This window comes from Lagenorhynchus albirostris, chromosome 1 (assembly GCF_949774975.1).
Source record: "Lagenorhynchus albirostris chromosome 1, mLagAlb1.1, whole genome shotgun sequence".
Classification (NCBI taxonomy): domain Eukaryota; kingdom Metazoa; phylum Chordata; class Mammalia; order Artiodactyla; family Delphinidae; genus Lagenorhynchus; species Lagenorhynchus albirostris.
The window spans coordinates 134,503,520-134,523,305 of NC_083095.1; the positions used below are offsets into that span (position 1 = coordinate 134,503,520).

The window sequence follows — 19,786 nt, forward strand, 5'->3', positions numbered from 1 at the left end:
ATGTGAGAGGTATAGAATCTAGATTTAAGATCTTACTAAAGGATAGGAAAGTAAAATTCACAGGAAAAGTGAAAGATACTGGAATTTAGTGTGGAGGAGGAGAGGCAGAGAAATAACCTTATAATTATCTCAGGAAGTTTTTAGAAGTTTTCATGGAGGGAATAGTGAGTGACTGTTTTTAAAAATAGGCATTTTTTCCTCTCAGGTAAAAAAGGAAGGGGATAAAGGAACAAATTAGCAATTATTTCTTACCCACCAGGAGCTTCTACGTTATTTTACATTTTAAATCCATTTACTGAGATATAATTTATGTATGACAAACTACATTCATATTTATTTATTTATTTATTTGTGGCTGCATTGGGTCTTTGTTGCTATGCACTGGCTGTCTCTAGTTCTGGCAAGCGGGGGCTACTCTTTGTTGCGGTGCGTGGGCTTCTCAATGCAGTGGCTTCTCTTGTTGCAGAGCACTGCCTCTACGTGCACGGGCTTCAGTAGTTGTGGCTCGTGGGCTCAGTAGTTGTGGCTCGCGGGCTCTAGAGCACAGGCTCAGTAGTTGTGGCACACGGGCTTAGTTGCTCTGCAGCATGTGGGATCTTCCTGGACCAGGGCTCGAACCCATGTCCCCTGCATTGGCAGGGGATTCTTAACCACTGCACCGCCAGGGAAGTCCCTACGTTCATTTTAAGTGCATAATTGATGAATTTTGACAAATGTTTATACCTGTGAAACCACCACCACCACAAAATACAGAACATTTCCATTATCCCCCCAAATTTCTTTACTGACCATATTCTTTATTTACATTTTCATGTTTCATTCTCAGAAAAACCTTAGAGAAAAGGGGGAGAGGAGACCTAAGGAAATAGAAAAATAAAGGGAAAATGAAAAATTAACTGACTTGCCAAAAGTCATACAACTAGGAAAAAATTAAAGAAATGGCCTATGAGTATAACTCCCAGGGTTCACTTAATCTTATGATATATTCATTCTGGATTCTTTATAAGGGGATATGGCATGTGGCATTCATAGAACAAAACCAAAATGCTTACCAGAAAAAATAAATTTAATAATTAAAAAAATAGTAACATTTTGTATCTTGATCTTGGTGTAGCTATATGGGTGAAAAGGCTATCCTTTCTCTGTTGAATTGCCTTTGCATCTTTGTCAAAAATTAACTGACCATATATGTGTGGGTCTACTTCTGGGCTATTCTAAATCACTGATCTGTATTTCTGTCTTTTACCAATAACAAATAGTCTCAATAACTGTAGCTTTATAATAAGTGAAGTCAGGCATTGTGAGTCCTTAACTTTGGTCTTCAGTTCATTGATCTTTAGCCTTCTTTTTAACAGACAGTATTTAATGTTAAAAATTTCCAAATACATTTTAACTCCTTCCTACAAATTTTATAGCCTGTTGTTCAGTACTAAGTTTAAAATTTTTCCATTATGATTTCTTCTTTAACGTATGGGTTTTTTTTTTGGTTATCCTTTAAGATTTATATCTAATTTAATTGCATTGTAGTCAGAGTATGTGTTCTGTTAAGCTGTATACTTAATACTTGTCTGTATCCTAAATAAATGTCTGTTATGCTGCAGTGAATAAGTTGAAAGAAAGAGTTCAGAGTACTGAAATTTGGAGAATCATTGTAATGGGGAGAAATCTAGGGTCTTAGTTCAGGCTACTATAGCAAAATATCATAGACTGGGTGGCTTATAAACAACAGAAATTTATTACTCACAGTTCTAAAGGCCAGAAGTCTGAGATTAGGGTGCCAGCCTGGTTGGGTTCTGGTGAGTGCCTGCTTCCTGGTTTGCAGATGTACCTGGGTAGAACTTTTGACTGGCAGATTTATTTTCTGGAAGAGCTAGTAAGGAGCCAGCTATCAGACTGCAGAGACAACATATGACAGAATGAGGAGTACCTTCTTCTAGATGTAAGCAAATTACAAACCACAGGCCAGATCGTTTTTGTATGACCCTCAAGCTAAGAGTATTTTTCTTGCTTTTTAAAGCATTGTAAAAAACACATGCAAAAATACGGAAGATTATGCCATACATGGCAGGAAGAGAGAGCTTTCTAGAGCCTCTTTGGACTTTCTTTCAAACCAGCCTCCTCTCATTTTTCTTATCTACTTTCTTTATTTGGTGATTTAGCACAGTGATTTTCTTTTTTTAAGCTAATATTTTAAAGTTGAGGACTACATGACATCAGTTCGTTAGTGTTTGTTGAGATTTGCTCTGGAGCCTGGTTCATGTACAATATTTTAAATGGTCTGTGTCTCCTAGAGAAGAATGTATATTCTTTAATTGACAGATACAGGGTTTTATGTATGTACCTTAGATCAAGCTTGTTATAATGTGCAGTTCAAATCTTACATATCCTTACTAATTTTCAATCTTCTTGATTTATCAATAACTGAAGAGTTATGTCAAAATTTCTCACTGTTTTTGGATCTTTAATATCACAATTTCTGTTAATTTTTGCTGAAAATATTTTGAGGCAATGTTATTAAGCCTATATTAATTTAGAATTGTTATGTCTTCTGGTGAGGTATCCCTTTTTATCATGATACAGTGACCTTCTTTATCTCTAATGTTTTTTGCCTTAAAATCTATTTATCTGACATTAAGGTAGCTATACTAGCTTTCATTTTTCAGTATTTGACTAATACACTTTTTTCTTCCAATTTTTCAATGTGTGTCTGTAAATACATACAGTTAGTTGAACTTTACCTTTTCTGTCTTTATTGAAATGATTTTTATTTTTCCACCCTACATTCTATTTATTTTCATTGATATGTCTTGAAATTAATTTAGTTGTGTCTGTCTTTTTTTAATGAAAAGAATAGAAAAAATATTAGAATAAATAGTGCATAATGAGTGTATTATTTGTGAAAGTTGTGCTTCAGGTGTGTGTGTGTGCATGTGTTTGGAGTCATGTCTATTATTATTTTTTTGATTCAGTGACTCAATATTTTTTTTTAATTGGAGTATAGTTGATTTACAATGTTGTATTACTTTCTGCTGTACAGCACAGTGAATCAGTTATACATATACATATATCCACTTATAGTATTTAGTAGAGTTCCCTGTGTTATACAGTAAGTCCTTATTAGTTATCTGTTTTATGTATAGTAGTGTGTATATGTCAATCCCAATCTCCCAATTTATCCCTCCTCCTCTTTCCCCCCTGGTAACCGTAAGATTGTTTTCTACATCTGTGACTCTATTTCTGTTTTGTAAATAAGTTCATTTGTACCAACATCTAATTATTTACAAAGTCCTGGATTAAATGGAATTTATCCTTACTTCTGTATCTCTTTGCTCTTTCCTTAGTATTGTTTCTCTCCTGAGGTATTGCAGTAGCCTTCTTTCTTCTATCCTACTCTCATTCACAATACTGCTCTAGTTGTCTTTGTCTTTTCTGTTCACAAAATATTTCAAAGGATACACTGTATCTCCAAATTTCTTAGCCTGGCATTCAAAGCTTTTCATCATATCGGTCTGTTCTGTTGACATCCTCTCCTATAACTTCTTCACACATACCTTGAGTTCTAAACATCCTGAACAATGTGAAGGTTCCCAAAGATGCTAAGCCTGATTCCATGCTTTGGCATATGTCAGTTCGCCTGCCTGAAATGCCTTTCCTCCCTTGTCTTTGAAGAGAGCTAATTTATCACTTCTGTGGAGCCTTCTTTGTCTTAACCAGGCAGTTTCATGGGCTCTTTCTTTTGTACCCCATAATACCTTGTGCATTTCATGCATACCTTTATTATGCCACTGATTAATATCTTAACTGTTTATTTACTGCCTTCCTCAAAATTGTGAATGCCTTGAGGGCAGAGATTTGCCATCTTTCTGCTTTTTGTGCCTAGCAAAATAAATAAATGAATAAATAAGTATAATGAAGGAAGGAAAGGAACAAATTATACCTATGTATTGCTGCAAGTAATTACAGAAAACTCAAATTTTAAATTGTTTAGTAAAATGTACTGTGTTATATTAGCATTACAAGATGAGTATATAATTTTTATGCAGTGATTATGGGTGGGTTTTTTTACACCTTTTTTGTGGTTTTCAGTATATTTCATATAAAAAAGAAAATGAGGCAGTATAAATGGCAGTATAAATATATTTTACATACTATTTATTAACTGAAGTTGTGAATTTTCCTTTATGAAAGTATGATTCTTATTCACCATAACACTTAATTTAAAGGTTTAGGTGAATTCTAGTATTTTTTGAATTATTTTTTATTGTAGTAAAAGATAGGTAACATAAAACTTACCATTATGACCATTTTTAAGTGTATAGTTCAGTGACATTAAGTACATTCACATTGTTATGCAACCATCACCACTATCCATCTCCAGAACTTTTTCATCATATCCTAAATGGAAATTTGTACCCATTAAACAATAACCTCCCATTTCCCCTCTTTCCAGCGCTGGTAAGCATTGTTCGACTTTGTGGCTCTATGAATTTGACTATCCTAGGTTCCTCAAATAAGTGGAAACATAACAATACTTAGCTTGTATGTCTGTCTTATTTTAGCATAATGACTTCAGGGTTCTTCCATTATAGCATAGTGTAGAATTTCCTTCCTTTTTAAAGATTAATGATATTCCATTGTATGTATGTAACATATTTTGTTTATCCACTCATCCATTGGGGGACATTTGGGTTGTTTTTAGCCTCTTGGCTATTCTGAATAATGCTGCTATGAACACAGGTATACAAATATCTCTTCAAGACCCTGCTTTCAGTTCTTTTGAGTATATAACCAGGAGTGGGATTGTATGGTAATTCTATGTTTAATTTTTGAGGCACTGCCTTGCTGTTTTCTACAGTGGCTGCACCGTGTTACATTCCTACTAGCAATGCACAAAAGTTCCAATTTCTCCACATCTTTGTGAACACTTGTTATTTTCTGTTTTTTGATAATAGCCTAATGGATGTGAAGCAGTATCTCATTGTGGTTTATTTTATTTTTTAAATTTTTGGCTGCGTTGGGTCTTCGTTGCTGCGCCCGAGCTGTCTCTAGTTGTGGCGAGCAGGGACTACTCTTTGTTGCAGTGTACAGACTTCTCATTGTGGTGGCTTCTCTTGTTGCAGAGCACGGGCTCTAGGCACGTGGGCCTCAGTAGTTGCAGCAGACGGGCTCAGTAGTTGTGGCTCGCGGGCTCTAGAGCACAGCCTAAGTAGTTGTGGCACATGGGCTTAGTTGATCCGCGGCATGTGGGATCTTCCCAGACCAGGGCTCAAACCCATGTCCCCTGCATTGGCAGGTGGATTCTTAACCACTGTGCCACCAGGGAAGCCCTCATAGCGGTTTTTGTTTTTTTTTTTACAACTTTATTGGAGTATAATTGCTTTACAATGGTGTGTTAGTTTCTGCTTCATAACAAAGTGAATCAGTTATACATATACATATGTTCCCATATCTCTTCCCTTTTGCGTCTCCCTCCCTCCCACCCTCCCTATCCCACCCCTCTAGGCGGTCACAAAGCACCGAGCTGATCTCCCTGTGCTATGCGGCTGCTTCCCACTAGCTATCTACCTTACGTTTGGTAGTGTATATATGTCCGTGACACTCTCTCGCTTTGTCACAGCTTACCCTTTCCCCTCCCCATATCCTCAAGTCCACTCTCTAGTAGGTCTGTGTCTTTATTCCTGTCTTAACCCTAGGTTCTTCATGACATTTTTTTTTCTTCAATTCCCTATATATGTGTTACAATACGGTATTTCTCTTTTTCTTTCTGACTTACTTCACTCTGTATGACACACTCTAGGTCCATCCACCTCAATACAAATAGCTCAATTTCGTTACTTTTTATGGCTCAGTAATATTCCATTGTATATATGTGCCACATCTTCTTTATCCATTCATCCGTTGATGGACACTTAGGTTGTTTCCATCTCCGGGCTATTGTAAATATAGCTGCAATGAATATTTTGGTACTTGACTCTTTTTGAATTATGGTTTTCTCAGGGTATATGCCCAGTAGTGGGATTGCTGGGTCATATGATAGTTCTATTTGTAGTTTTTTAAGGAACCTCCATACTGTTCTCCATAGTGGCTGTACCAATTCACATTCCCACCAGCAGTGCAAGAGTATTCCCTTTTTTCCACACCCTCTCCAGCATTTATTGTTTCTAGATTTTTTGATGATGGCCATTCTGAGTGGTGTGAGATGATATCTCATTGTAATTTTGATCTGCATTTCTCTAATGATTAATGATGTTGAGCATCCTTTCATGTGTTTGTTGGCAGTCTGTATATCTTCTTTGGAGAAATGTCTATTGAGGTCTTCTGCCCATTTTTGGATTGGGTTATTTGCTTTTTGTTATTGAGCTGCATGAGCTGCTTATAAATTTTGGAGATTAATCCTTTGTCAGTTGCTTCATTTGCCAATATTTTCTCCCATTCTGAGGGCTGTCATTTGGTCTTGTTTATGGTTTCCTTTGCTGTGCAAAAGCTTTGAAGTTTCATTAGGTCCCATTTGTTTATTTTTGTCTTTATTTCCATTTCTCTAGGAGGTGGGTCAAAAAGGATCTTGCTGTGATTTATGTCATAGAATGTTCTGCCTATGTTTTCCTCTAAGAGTTTTATAGTTTCTGGCCTTACATTTAGGTCTTTAATCCATTTTGAGCTTATTTTTGTGTATGGTGTTAGGGAGTGATCTAATCTCATACTTTTACATGTACCTGTCCAGTTTTCCCAGCACCACTTATGGAAGAGGCTGTCCTTTCACCACTGTACGTTCCTGCCTCCTTTATCAAAGATAAGGTGACCATATGTGCATGGGTTTGTCTCTGGGCTTTCTATCCTGTTCCATTGATCTATCTTTCTGGTTTTGTGCCAGTACCATACTGTCTTGATTACTGTAGCTTTGTAGTATAGTCTGAAGTCAGGAAGCCTGATTCCTCCAGCTCCGTTTTTCGTTCTCAAGCTTGCTTTGGCTATTCGGGGTCTTTTGTGTTTCCATACAAATTGTGAAATTTTTTGTTCTAGTTCTGTGAAAAATGCCAGTGGTAGTTTGATAGGGATTGCATTGAATCTGTAGATTGCTTTGGGTAGTAGAGTCATTTTCACAATGTTGATTCTTCCAATCCAAGAACATGATATATCTCTCCATCTATTTGTATCATCTTTAATTTCTTTCATCAGTGTCTTATAATTTTCTGCATATAGATCTTTTGTCTCCTTAGGTACGTTTATTCCTAGATACTTTATTCTTTTTGTTGCAATGGTAAATGGGAGTATTTTCGTGATTTCACTTTCAGATATTTCATCATTAGTGTATAGGAATGCCAGAGATTTCTGTGCATTAATTTTGTATTCTGCTACTTTACCAAATTCATTGATTAGCTCTAGCAGTTTTCTGGTAGCGTCTTTAGGATTCTCTATGTACAGTATCATGTCATCCGCAAACAGTGACAGCTTTACTTCTTCTTTTCCAATTTGGATTCCTTTTCTTCTCTGATTGCTGTGGCTAAAACTTCCAAAACTATGTTGAATAAGAGTGGTGAGAGTGGGCATCCTTGTCTTGTTCCTGATCTTAGTGGAAATGCTTTCAGTTTTTCACCATTGAGGACGATGTTGGCTGTGGCTTTTTCATATATGTCCTTTATTTTGTTGAGGAAAGTTCCATCTGTGCCTCCTTTCTAGAGGGTTTTTATCATAAATGGGTGTTGAATTTTGTTGAAAGCTTTCTCTGCATCTATTGAGATGATCATATGGTTTTTCTCCTTCAATTTGTTAATATGGTGTATCACGTTGATTGATTTGCGTATATTGAAGAATCCTTGCATTCCTGGAATAAACCCCACTTGATCATGGTGTATGATCCTTTTACTGTGCTGTTGGATTCTGTTTGCTAGTATTTTGTTGAGGATTTTTGCATCTATGTTCATCAGTGATATTGGCCTGTAGTTTTCTTTCTTTGTGACATCCTTCTCTGGTTTTGGTATCAGAGTGATGGTGGCCTCATAGAATGAGTTTGGGAATGTTCCTCCCTCTGCTATATTTTGGAAGAGTTTGATAAGGATAGGTGTTAGCTCTTCTCTAAATGTTTAATAGAATTCACCTGTGAAGCCATCTGCTCCTGGGCTTTTGTTTGTTGGAAAATTTTTAATCGCAGTTTTAATTTCAGTGCTTGTGATTGGTCTGTTCATATTTTCTATTTCTTCCTAATTCAGTCTTGGCAGGTTGTGCATTTCTTAGAATTTGTCCATTTCTTCCAGGTTGTCCATTTTATTGGCATATAGTTGCTTGTACTAATCTCTCATGATCTTTTGTATTTCTGCAGTGTCAGTTGTTACTTCTCCTTTTTCATTTCTAATTCTATTGATTTGAGTCTTCTCGCTTTTTTTCTTGATGAGTCTGGCTAATGGTTTAACAATTTTGTTTATCTTCTCAAAGAACCAGCTTGTAGTTTTATTGATCTTTGCTATCATTTCCTTCATTTCTTTTTCATTTATTTCTGATCTGATCTTTATGATTTCTTTCCTTCTGCTAACTTTGGGTTTTTTTTTGTTCTTCTTTCTCTAATCGCTTTAGGTGCAAGGTTAGGTTGTTTATTCGAGATGTTTCCTGTTTCTTAAGGTAGGATTGTATTGCTATAAACTTCCCTCTTAGAACTGCTTTTGCTGCATCCCATAGGTTTGGATCGTCGTGTCTCCATTGTCATTTGTTTCTAGATATTTTTTAATTTCCTCTTTGATTTCTTCAGTGGTCACTTCATTATTAAGTAGTGTACTGTTTAGCCTCCATGTGTTTGTATTCCTTACAGATCGTTTCCTGTAATTGATATCTAGTCTCATAGCATTGTGGTTGGAAAAGATACTTGATACAATTTCAGTTTTCTTAAATTTACCAAGGCTTGACTTGTGACCCAAGATATGATCTATCCTAGAGAATGTTCCATGAGCACTTGAGAAAAATGTGTATTCTGTTTCTGGATGGAATGTCCTATAAATATCAATTAAGTCCATCTTGTTTAATGTATCCTTACAGATTGTGTGTCCTTATTTATTTTCATTTTGGATGATCTGTCCATTGATGAAAGTGGGGTGTTAAAGTTCCCTACTATGATTGTGTTACTGTTGATTTCCCCTTTTATGGCTGTTAGCATTTGCTTTATGTATTGAGGTGTTCCTATGTTGAGTGCATAAATATTTACAATTGTTATGTCTTCTTCTGGGATCAATCCCTTGATCATTATGTAGTGTCCTTCTTTGTCTCTTATAATAGTCTTTATTTTAAAGTCCATTTTGTCTGATATGAGTATTGCTACTCCAGCTTTCTTTTGGTTTCCATTTGCATGCAATATCTTTTTCCATCCCCTTACTTTCAGTCTGTATGTGTCTCTAGGTCTGAAGTGGGTCTCTTGTAGACATCATATATATGGGTCTTGTTTTTGTATCCATTTAGCCAGTCTGTTTCTTTTGGTGGGAGCGTTTAGTCCATTTACATTTAAGGTAATTATCGATATGTATGTTCCTATTCCCATTTTCTTGTTTTGTGTTCATTATTGTAGGTCTTTTCCTTGTCTTGTGTTTCTTGCCTAGAGAAGTTCCTTTAGCATTTGTTGTAAAGCTGGTTTGGTGGTGCTGAACTCTCTCAGCTTTTGCTTGTCTGTAAAGCTTTTAATTTCTCCATCAAATCTGAATGAAATCCTTGCTGGGTTGAGTAATCTTGGTTGCAGATTTTTCTCCTTCATCACTTTAAATATGTCCTGCCACTCCCTTCTGGCTTGCAGAATTTCTGCTGAAAGATCAGCTGTTAACCTTATGGGGATTCCCTTGTGTGTTATTTGTTTTTTTTCCCTTGCTGCTTTTAATATGTTTTCTTTGTATTTAATTTTTGACAGTTTGATTAATATGTGTCTTGGCGTATTTCTCCTTAGATTTATCCTGTATGGGACTCTCTGTGCTTCCTGGACTTGATTAACTATTTCCTTTCCCGTATTAGGGAAGTTTTCAACTATAATCTCTTCAAATATTTTCTCAGTCCATTTCTTTTTCTCTTCTTCTTCTGGAACCCCTATAATTTGAATGTTGGTGTGTTTAATGTTGTCCCAGAGGTCTCTGAGGCTGTCCTCAGTTCTTTTCATTTGTTTTTCTTTATTCTGCTCTGCAGTAGTTATTTCCACTATTTTATCTTCCAGGTCACTTATCCATTCTTCTGCCTCAGTTATTCTGCTATTGATCCTATCTAGAGCATTTTTAATTTCATTTATTGTGTTGTTCATTGTTGCTTGTTTCATCTTTAGTTCTTCTAGGTCCTTGTTAAATGTTTCTTGCATTTTGTCTATTCTATTTCCAAGATTTTGGATCATCTTCACTATCATTATTCTGAATTCTTTTTCAGGTAGACTGCCTATTTCCTCTTCATTTGTTAGGTCTGGTGGGTTTTTATCTTGCTCCTTCATCTGCTGTGTGTTTTTCTGTCTTCTCATTTTGCTTATCTTACTGTGTTTGGGGGTCTCCTTTTTGCAGGCTGCAGGTTCGTAGTTCCTGTTGTTTTTGGTGTCTGTCCCCAGTGGCTAAAGTTGGTTCAGTGGGTTGTGTAGGCTTCCTGGTGGAGGGGACTAGTGCCTGTGTTCTGGTGGTTGAGGCTGGATGTTGTCCTTCTGGTGGGCAGGTCCACATCTGGTGGTGTGTTTTGGGGTGTCTGTGGACTTATGATTTTAGGCAGCCTCTCTGCTAATGGGAGGGGTTGTGTTCCTGTCTTGCTAGTTGTTTGGCATAGGGTGTCCAGCACTGTACCTTGCTGGTCGTTGAGTGAAGCTGGGTGCAGATGTTGAGATGGAGATCTCTGGGAGATTTTCGCCATTTGATATGTGGAGCTGGGAGGTCTCTTGTGTACCTGTGTCCTGAAGTTGGCTCTCCTACCTCAGAGGCACAGCACTGACTCCTGGCTGCAGCATCAAGAGCCTTTCATCCACACAGCTCAGAATAAAAGGGAGAAAAAGAAGAAAGAAAGAAAGAAAGAAAGAAAGAGAAAGGAAGGAAGGAGGGAAGGAAGGAAGGAAGGAAGAAAGAAGGAAAGAAAGGAGGGAGGGACGGGGGGAGGGAGGGAGGAAAGAAAAAAGATAAAATAAAATAAAGTAAGATAAAGTTATTATAATAAAAAATAATTATTAAGAAAAATAATTTTTTTTTAAAGAAAAAACAAAACAAAACAAAAAAACGGACGGATAGAACCCTAGGACAAATGGTGGAAGCAAAGCTATACAGACAAAATCTCACACAGAAGCATACACATACACACTCACAAAAGAGGAAAAGGAGAAAAAATAATAAATCTTGCTCTCACAGTCCACATCCTCCATTTGGGATGATTCTTTGTCTATTCATGTATTCCCCAGATGCAGGGTACATCAAGTTGATTGTGGAGCTTTAATCTGCTGCTTCTGAGGCTGCTGGGAGAGATATCCCTTTTCTTCTTTGTTCTCACAGCTCCTGGGGCTCAGCTTTGGATTTGGCCCCGCCTGTGTGTGTCATGTAGGTCACCCGGAGGGCATCTGTTCTTCGCTCAGACAGGACAGGGTTAAAGGAGCAGCTGCTTCGGGGACTCTGGCTCACTCAGGCTGGGGGGAGGGAGGGGTACAGAGTGTGGGGCGAGCCTGCGGCAGTAGAGGCCAGCGTGACGTTGCACCAGCCTGAGGCGCGCTGTGCGTTCTCCCGGGGAAGTTGTCCCTGGATCCCGGGACCCTGGCAGTGGCGGGCTGCACAGGCTCCCCAGAAGGGAGGTGTGGATAGTGACCTGTTCTCGCACACAGGCTTCTTGGTGGCGGCAGCAGCAGCCTTAGCGTCTCATCCCCTTCTCTGGGGTCTGCACTCTCAGCCGCGGCTTATGCCCGTCTCTGGAGCTCCTTTAAGCAGCGTTCTTAATCCCCTCTCCTCGCGCACCAGGAAACAAAGAGGGGAGAAAAAGTCTCTTGCCTCTTCGGCAGGTCCAGACTTTTTCCCAGATTCCCTCCCGGCTAGCCGTGGTGCACTAACCCCCTACAGGCTGTGTTCACGCCGCCAACCCCAGTCCTCTCCCTGCGTTCGACCGAAGCCCGCGCCTCAACTCCTAGCCCCGCCCACCCTGGCGGGTGAGCAGACAAGCCTCTCGGGCTGGTGAGTGCCAGTCGGCACCGGTCTTCTGTGTGGGAATCTCTCTGCTTTGCCCCCCGCACCCCTGTCGCTGTGCTCTCCTCTGCGGCGCTGAAGCTTTCCCCCTCTGCCACCCACAGTCTCCACCTGAGAAGGGGCTTCCTAGTGTGTGGAAACCTTTCCTCCTTCACAGCTCCCTCCCCCTGGTGCAGGTCCTGACCCTATCCTTTTGTCTCTGTTTATTCTTTTTTCTTTTGCCCTACCCAGGTACGTGGGAACTTTCTTGCCTTTTGGGATGTCTGAGGTCTTCTGCCAGCATTCAGTAGGTGTTCTGTAGGAGTTGTTCCACGTGTAGATGTATTTCTGGTGTTTCTGTGGGGAGGAAGGTGATCTCCGCGTCTTAGTTTTCCGCCATCTTCCTCTCATCTCTCATTGTGGTTTTGATTTGCATTTCCCTAATGATTAGACATGTTGAAATCTTTTCATGTGCTTCCTGGCCATTTGTATATCTTCTTTGGAGAAATGTCTATTTAAGTCCTTTGCCTATTTTTGAATTGGGTTGGTTTTTATTTGTTGTTGTTGAGTTTTAGTTCTCTGTACATTCTGGGTATTAACACATTACCAGATGTGTGATTTACAAATACTTTCTCCCATCTTATGAATTGCCTTTTTACACAGTTGATAGTGTCATTTGATGCACGAAACATTTTAATTTTGATCAAGTCCAATTTGTTGTTTTTTTTCTTTTGTTGCCTGTGTTATTGGTATCATTTCCAAGAAATCCTTGCCAAGTCTATGTCATGACACTTTTGCTTTATGTTATGAAGCCTTTGCCCTGTTTTCTTCTAAGAGTTTATGTAGTTTTAGGTCTTATGTTTAGGGCTTTTTGTATTTTTAGTTAATTTTTATATATGGTGTAAGGTAAGGTCTTTTGCATATGACTATCCAGTGTTCCTAGCACCATTTGTTGAAAAGACTGCTCTTTCCCCATTGAATGGTCCTGGCACGCTTGTTGAATTGACTGTATATGTGAGGGTTTATTTGGGGACTCTCTATTCTATTCCATTGGTGTATATGTTTGTCCTTATGCCAGTATCATACTGTTTTGATTACTTAGCTTTGTAGTAAATTTTGAACTTGGGAAGTGTTAGTCCTCTAACTTTGTTCTTCACAATTGTTTGTTTTGTCTATGCAGGGTCCCTTGAAATTCCATATGAATTTTAGAATCAGTTTTCTTGTTTCTGTGGAAAACATCTATTTGGTTTTTAATCAGATTGTCTCGAGTACTTACATAGGTAGTTATTTTTTAATGTGTCAGACATTTTGTGTGAAAACTGTAGAGATATTTTAAGGTCTTTGATGGTGTTATCTTCTTTTAGAGAGGATTTACATAAGATTCTGACAAGTGGTTAGAGGCACTAGTAATCATAGATTACCTAATCCAATTAATGATTGAGATTGTTCAAAGCAGGACTTCAGCTGCTGTGTAGAAACTAGTCTGTCTGGTTTACCATTTTGTCTAATTAAATTTTGGAAACAACTTGTCAACTTCCAAAAAAAATCCTGCAAGGATTTTAACTGGGATTGAATCTTTAGATCAAATATGAGAATTGGGGCTTCCCTGGTGGCGCAGTGGTTGAGAGTCCGCCTGCCGATGCAGGGGACACGGGTTCGTGCCCTAGTCCGGGAAGATCCCACATGCCGCGGAGCGGCTGGGCCCGTGAGCCATGGCCGCTGGGCCTCCGCGTCCAGAGCCTGTGCTCCGCAGCGGGAAAGGCCACAACAGTGAGAGGCCCGCGTACCACAAAAAAAAAAAAAAAAAAAAAAAAAAAATGAGAATTGGCCTCAAATAAAGTTGAGGACTTCCAATTCATGAACATGTTATATACCTTGATTTTATGTCTTCTTTTTTTTTCTTTTTTTTTATAACGTCTTTATTGGAGTATAATTCTTTACAATGTTGTGATTTTATATCTTCTTAAATTTCAGCAATATCTATTTTTTAGTCTTGGTGTTATGATCTTGCATATATTTCATTAGTTTTTAAAAATAGATATTTTAATGTTTTTGGATGGCATTTTCAATGGCATTAAAAAAATCATTTTCCAAATGCTAACTGCTTGTGTATGGAAATAAAATTATTTTTATACTGATTTTATGTGTAATGATCTTGCTGAATTCGCATATGAATTATGATAATTATGTGTCTAAATAGTCCTAAAGAATCTGCAATCTTGACATCTTTGAAAATGGCAGTTACACTTCTATCAAATCTTTATACCTTTTTTTTACTTTGTTGCCTGCTGTATTGTAGTGGCTAGAATCTGTAGTATATTTGTTGAATAGAGGTGGTGAGAGCACTCATCCTTGTCTTGTTTCTGACCTCAAGGAAAGAAAGCTCAATATTTCATTTTTAAGTATATCAACTGTAGGTTTTTTGTTGATATCTTTTAACAGATTAAGGAAGTTCCCTTCTGTTCTTTGCTGAGAGTTTTATCATAAATGTGTTTTATATTTTATTAAATGCTTTTTCTGTGCCTATCAAAATGGTCATATGATTTTCTTCTTTTATTTGACTAATGTAGATTATATTAATTTTTTACAGCTTGATATGGTATATTTAAGGTATATTTTATACCTGTATTAAAGCATATTTAAAGAATACATATTTAAAATGTACAGTGTGAGTTTTGACATAAGTATGGAGCTATGAAACCACATGCATAATCAAGATAATGAAAATATCCATAATCTCAAAGTTTCCTAATTCCCCTTTGTAATTCATCTCTTCCTACCATCCCTGTGTTCTCAAGTAAATGCTGATTTGCTTCTTGTCACTATTGATTGATTTTGCAGTGGCTAGAATTTTATATAGTAAATGGAATTATACACTGTGAACTCTTTATAGGGTACTGCTAGCCTCATAGAATGAGTTGGAAAGTTGTTCCCATCTCTTCAGTTTTCTGGAAGAGTTTATGTAGGGTTTGTAATATTTCTTTCTTAAATATTTGGTTGAATTTAAAAATGAAGCCATCTGGGCCTGGAGTTTTACTTGTGGGAAGATTTTTAAATATAAATTCAATGCCTTTAATAGATGTAAAGTTAAAGTTATCTGTTTCTTCTTGAGTAATCTTTGGTAGTTTGTGCCTTTCAAGGAATAATTCCATTTCATTTAAGTAGTTAAATTTATTGGCATAGAGTCATTCTTGATATTCTCTAATTTAGTACAAAAATTTAAATTGGTAAAAAGAATTCCTATAAAGAATACAGGATTAGAAGATGCAGGGAGCAGCTACTACCTCTAAGCTGAGGGAGAGTACTCTAGAAAGGAAAAAACTTGGGAGATGCTCCATCAATGCTGAGATTCAGATCTTGATGGAGAGAGTTTGGCTATGGCCTATTAGATGGTGGAGAAATTCTCAGGCCAAGGCTGTTAAGCAGAAATCACCCGTTGGGTTGCTGGTGAGTCTCACTGGGAGGCTGCTTGCTAGTGTGTGAGCAAGACCTGCTGGGGTGCTGTTGAAACTTTCTGGAGGGTGTGTCTAACTGGGTATACCACCAGAAGCCTCCAACTGGCCATCACACCGTAAGAGCAAGAAAAAAATCCCTTCTTACGGTGTCCTTCCAGTGCTCTCTACTGACAAGGCCTAACATTATGCCAGCTGGCAAAGGAAAAATAGTATACTTTCAAGCCCAAGTTTCACAAGGCTTGGACAAAGTCTAGATTTAGAGGTGAGAGGCAGTAAATTGATAACTGGCATATCCTTCCTTTGGCTACCCAGCTTCTATATGTACATCTTACACTCACTTGAACTTCCACACACCAAGAAATTCTCATACTTTCCCCAAATTAAGAGGCATTCAGTCCCAACAGTAATTGTTTTTATAGCTGGCAATATTAATTACTCCTCAGGTTTAGTCATAGTGCAACTGAATATACTGTAATATAAAGACTAATCGCTAAGTTTAACCTCCAGTAATGGTAAGATGGAGAATGAAAAAAAAATGGTTAATAGCTCCAAATAAATACATACATATAACAAGCAAAAAAGATACATATTACAATCTTTTTTGTAAGTATTTGTTATGAGACCATAGGTGATATCTGTGGCTTCCTTCTCCACTACCCATTCCATATTCCACTTGTCTTCAGCCATCGCATCAGTAGATTTCTTACCAAGTGGAGTAACCCAAACCTTCTTTCCTGAGGGATCTGAGTCCTCAGTACTCCAGCCTTTTTTTTGATTGCTGTAATTTGCCATTAACCTGCACTATTGAGAATTGACGTAGAGTATTAAGAGGCAGCCCAGAGAATTCGCTGGTTCCAGATATAGTCTTCCTTTTCCCCATTATATGCCAATAGCCCAATTTCCTCTTGATAGTTGGGATCAACTGCTGAAGCCAATAGAGTAACCCCCTCTTCTTCCTTTTGGTTCAGTTGCATGTGGAGCCCAAAATGACCATGTGGAAGTCTTACCTTTCAATTCAGTAGACCATCTGTGTATTCCTTGATGGAATTGTTATCCTTTTTGGGTCTAGCATCTCTGAACTTCATAGGCATGAAGTTCAAAATTGTAAGGTGAGAATAAAATTCAACAAGTGGGTTACTAGGTATAATAGTGAGTGAAGCCACTATCAGTTCCACCTCTTGATTCCCAGACCCATGCATTCTAACTATGGGGGAGACAGCACCGTATAAAATGATATCTGTCTGATTCAAAGCACATAACCAAATCCTGTAAAATGGAACCCTATCCTTTCAGCTTTATTTTTCTCCCATTAGTTTTATTTCATTTTTAATTAGGCCAGATGCTTCTAAGTGATAGCATATGTGGTAAAACCATTTTCATTCCATGGGTATGAACTCAGAGCGGCACTTCCTTAGAAATGAGTTCCATGATCAGAAGCTGTGTTATGGAATACTGTGATGGTAGATGAGACATTCTGTGAGTCCTTGGATGTTTGTGCTGGCAGACCATTATGAACAAGGAAGGCAGATCCATATTTGGACTACGTTGTCATTTCCAGTGAGAACAAATCTCTGCCCTCCTCTGTGATGGAAAATGTACCATGTAACCAACCCACCACCAAGTAGCTGACTGTTCCCCCAGAAAATAGTTCCACATCAGGGACTCAGTGTTGGTCTCTTTGTTGGCAGACTTGGCACTCAGTAATAGTATTAGCCAAGTCAGCGTTGGTAAAGGGAAGTCCATGTTGTTGAGCCCATTCATATCCTCCACTCTGCCACTATGGTCACTTTGTTACTGGACCCTTTAAGCAAGCACTAGGACAGCTTGGGAAAGAGGGTGACTGACAGAGCATGTCATTTTGATTTAGAGCACATCACCTTATTATTAAGAGCACCCTCTGCAGTGAAGTCCATTTGATATGCAGTCACATGGGAACCAAATATCTTCACAGTCTGTGCCCATTCTGAAATATCCATCTACCTACTTCTCCACATTTTCTTGTCACGTATCTTCTATTCTTGTTACTTCCTTCCCTGACCATACAGCCAAATTGTTAACAACTGCCTGTGGATCTATATAGATCTGTAGAGCAACTGTCCGTGGATCCATACTTCTTGCCATCTTTTTAGACAAAGTGGATAGGCAATGTACTGCTCAGAGTTCTGCCCACTGGGAGGATTTTCCTTTATCACTGAATATTAGTCACCCCTGAGTAGGGGTGTAATGCTGTAACTGTCCACTTTCAGCACCAGCATATTGTACAGACCCATTTATAAACTAGGCTTGAATATTTGCTTCCTCTGCTAGTTATTAGGAACTCCTCAGGAGACTATAAGCATAGATTTGAGAAGAGGTAACACAACAGGAATCAGAGTCTGAACTACTTGCTCATATAACTTATTGTACCTTATGGATTTGCCTATACTTGGTCTCTTATATGGTATTTCCATTTGATAATGAATTGTTTATGCTCAAACACAGCTAGTTGAGTCAGACAGCACGCAGTTCATGATGGGAAGCTCAGACCATATGGTCATCTGATGTCTCATGGTGGCATCACCCATAGTCTATGTGGCCTACACAGAAGAGCAACCACAGAGCTCCTCAGAGATACAGATACTGCCCTCACTAATGAATTTACCAATGCCTTAGTGACAGGAGTGCCTTCTACACCTTCTTGGGAGACATATTGGTGAGGTAGTCATGTAGCTCACACACGATAAATCCACTCCAGCACTCCTAACCCTAAGATTTCATGCTCCCTCATGTACAGCATGCCATAGGAGCTCCAGCATTTTATTTTCATTAAATGTAGGCTACTGAGTCCAAGTTTCAGTTAACCAACCAAGTTGTTAGCTCATACAATGGGAAGAAGCTCTAACACATTAAATCCAGAATCTCTAGTAAGTGCACCCATATCAATAAACTTATCCCTCTTTGGTCTTTTCTTAGAATCTACTCCTGCACATATTCCCCGGGATACACACACACACACACACACACACACACACAATGTAATTCTTCTGGTATATAAGCTTTCTCCTCTTGGGTCATAGTGTATACATTATGTTTGGAGTATGCTGATGTTTGACCCTAGCTATTGGCCTAGTAGAAATAAGGGTTGATTTTGGTGGGTCTTGAGGAGAACGAGTGTCCCCTTGCCAGGCATTTGCCCCATGTAAAGTTATCACAGAGTTCTTTAAACAAAGGAAAGCTCCTTTCCTCAGACACAGGAAGGCCAGCTACTTCCACAATTAAGGGACTAGGGTATTTAAGATTGCCAGTTTCATCTTGCCTACCAGATGTCCCCATTTCAAGTTTTAAGGGCTCATTCTTTATCAATCAGTGCCCTGTTAGTCACATAAGAAGCTTGGAAAGACCATAAACTCAACTAGTATTGTAATTCAATAGCCTGAACAAAGTAAATTTCACATTAGATTTTCAGCAAAATCAGCTCTGTGGCTATAAGAAATGGATTATTTTAGGGTGGCTCTGGGAGCTTTTTAGTTCCCAGACTTGGATTTGAGTTTATCATTTTCTTTCTATAAGTGCTCTAGTGCATTCAAGACAATCTATCCCATACCTTGTCCTATGGCCAACATTACTGCCATAATACTTAAGAGCTCTTAAGTTGCTTTAATTGGTACAATTACAATGAATTGTAATTCATCGCAATTAATTGTGATGCTACTGCATGCTATGGATTAATAGCCTCCCATTTCCTGTTGTCAGGGAGTTTATGCCTACGCTTAAACGTAAGGGCATGACCAGATCAATCCCAAAATCTTATCCTTGAGGTTCTATCTCCTGCCATCACACCCAGTACCAATTCTGTTTTAGTTAGGTTCAGTCAGGAGACAGGAACCAAAACAGTAACTTGAACAGTAATCTGAGTATTAAATATATAGAGAATTATTAAATATGTAAAAGAGGATTAGCTTCTAAGAAGGGTATAGTGAAACCTAAAGAATACAGGAATAACAGGTGAAGAGAGCAGCCACAACCTCTAGCCTGAGAGAGCCTACCTAAGGAAGAAACACCTTGCCCAATACCCCAGTTGTGGTTCAGATCTTCTTGAAGAGGGTAAGGCAGTGTCTTACTGGATGGGGAAGAAGTTTGCCAAGGTACCTTAGGCCAGTGTTGATGACCTTTCTTCTTTCTTAAATAAACATCTAGTGCTATAATTTCTTCTGAAAGCACTGT

The 19,786-nt window shown here is 38.4% G+C and overlaps 1 protein-coding gene across 5 annotated transcripts in view; it reads left to right on the top strand.

Moving 5' to 3' along the window:
• Nucleotides 1-19,786, top strand: part of NRG4 (neuregulin 4) — a 133,921-nt gene that overhangs the window by 43,094 nt on the left and 71,041 nt on the right. The window lies entirely within an intron of this gene.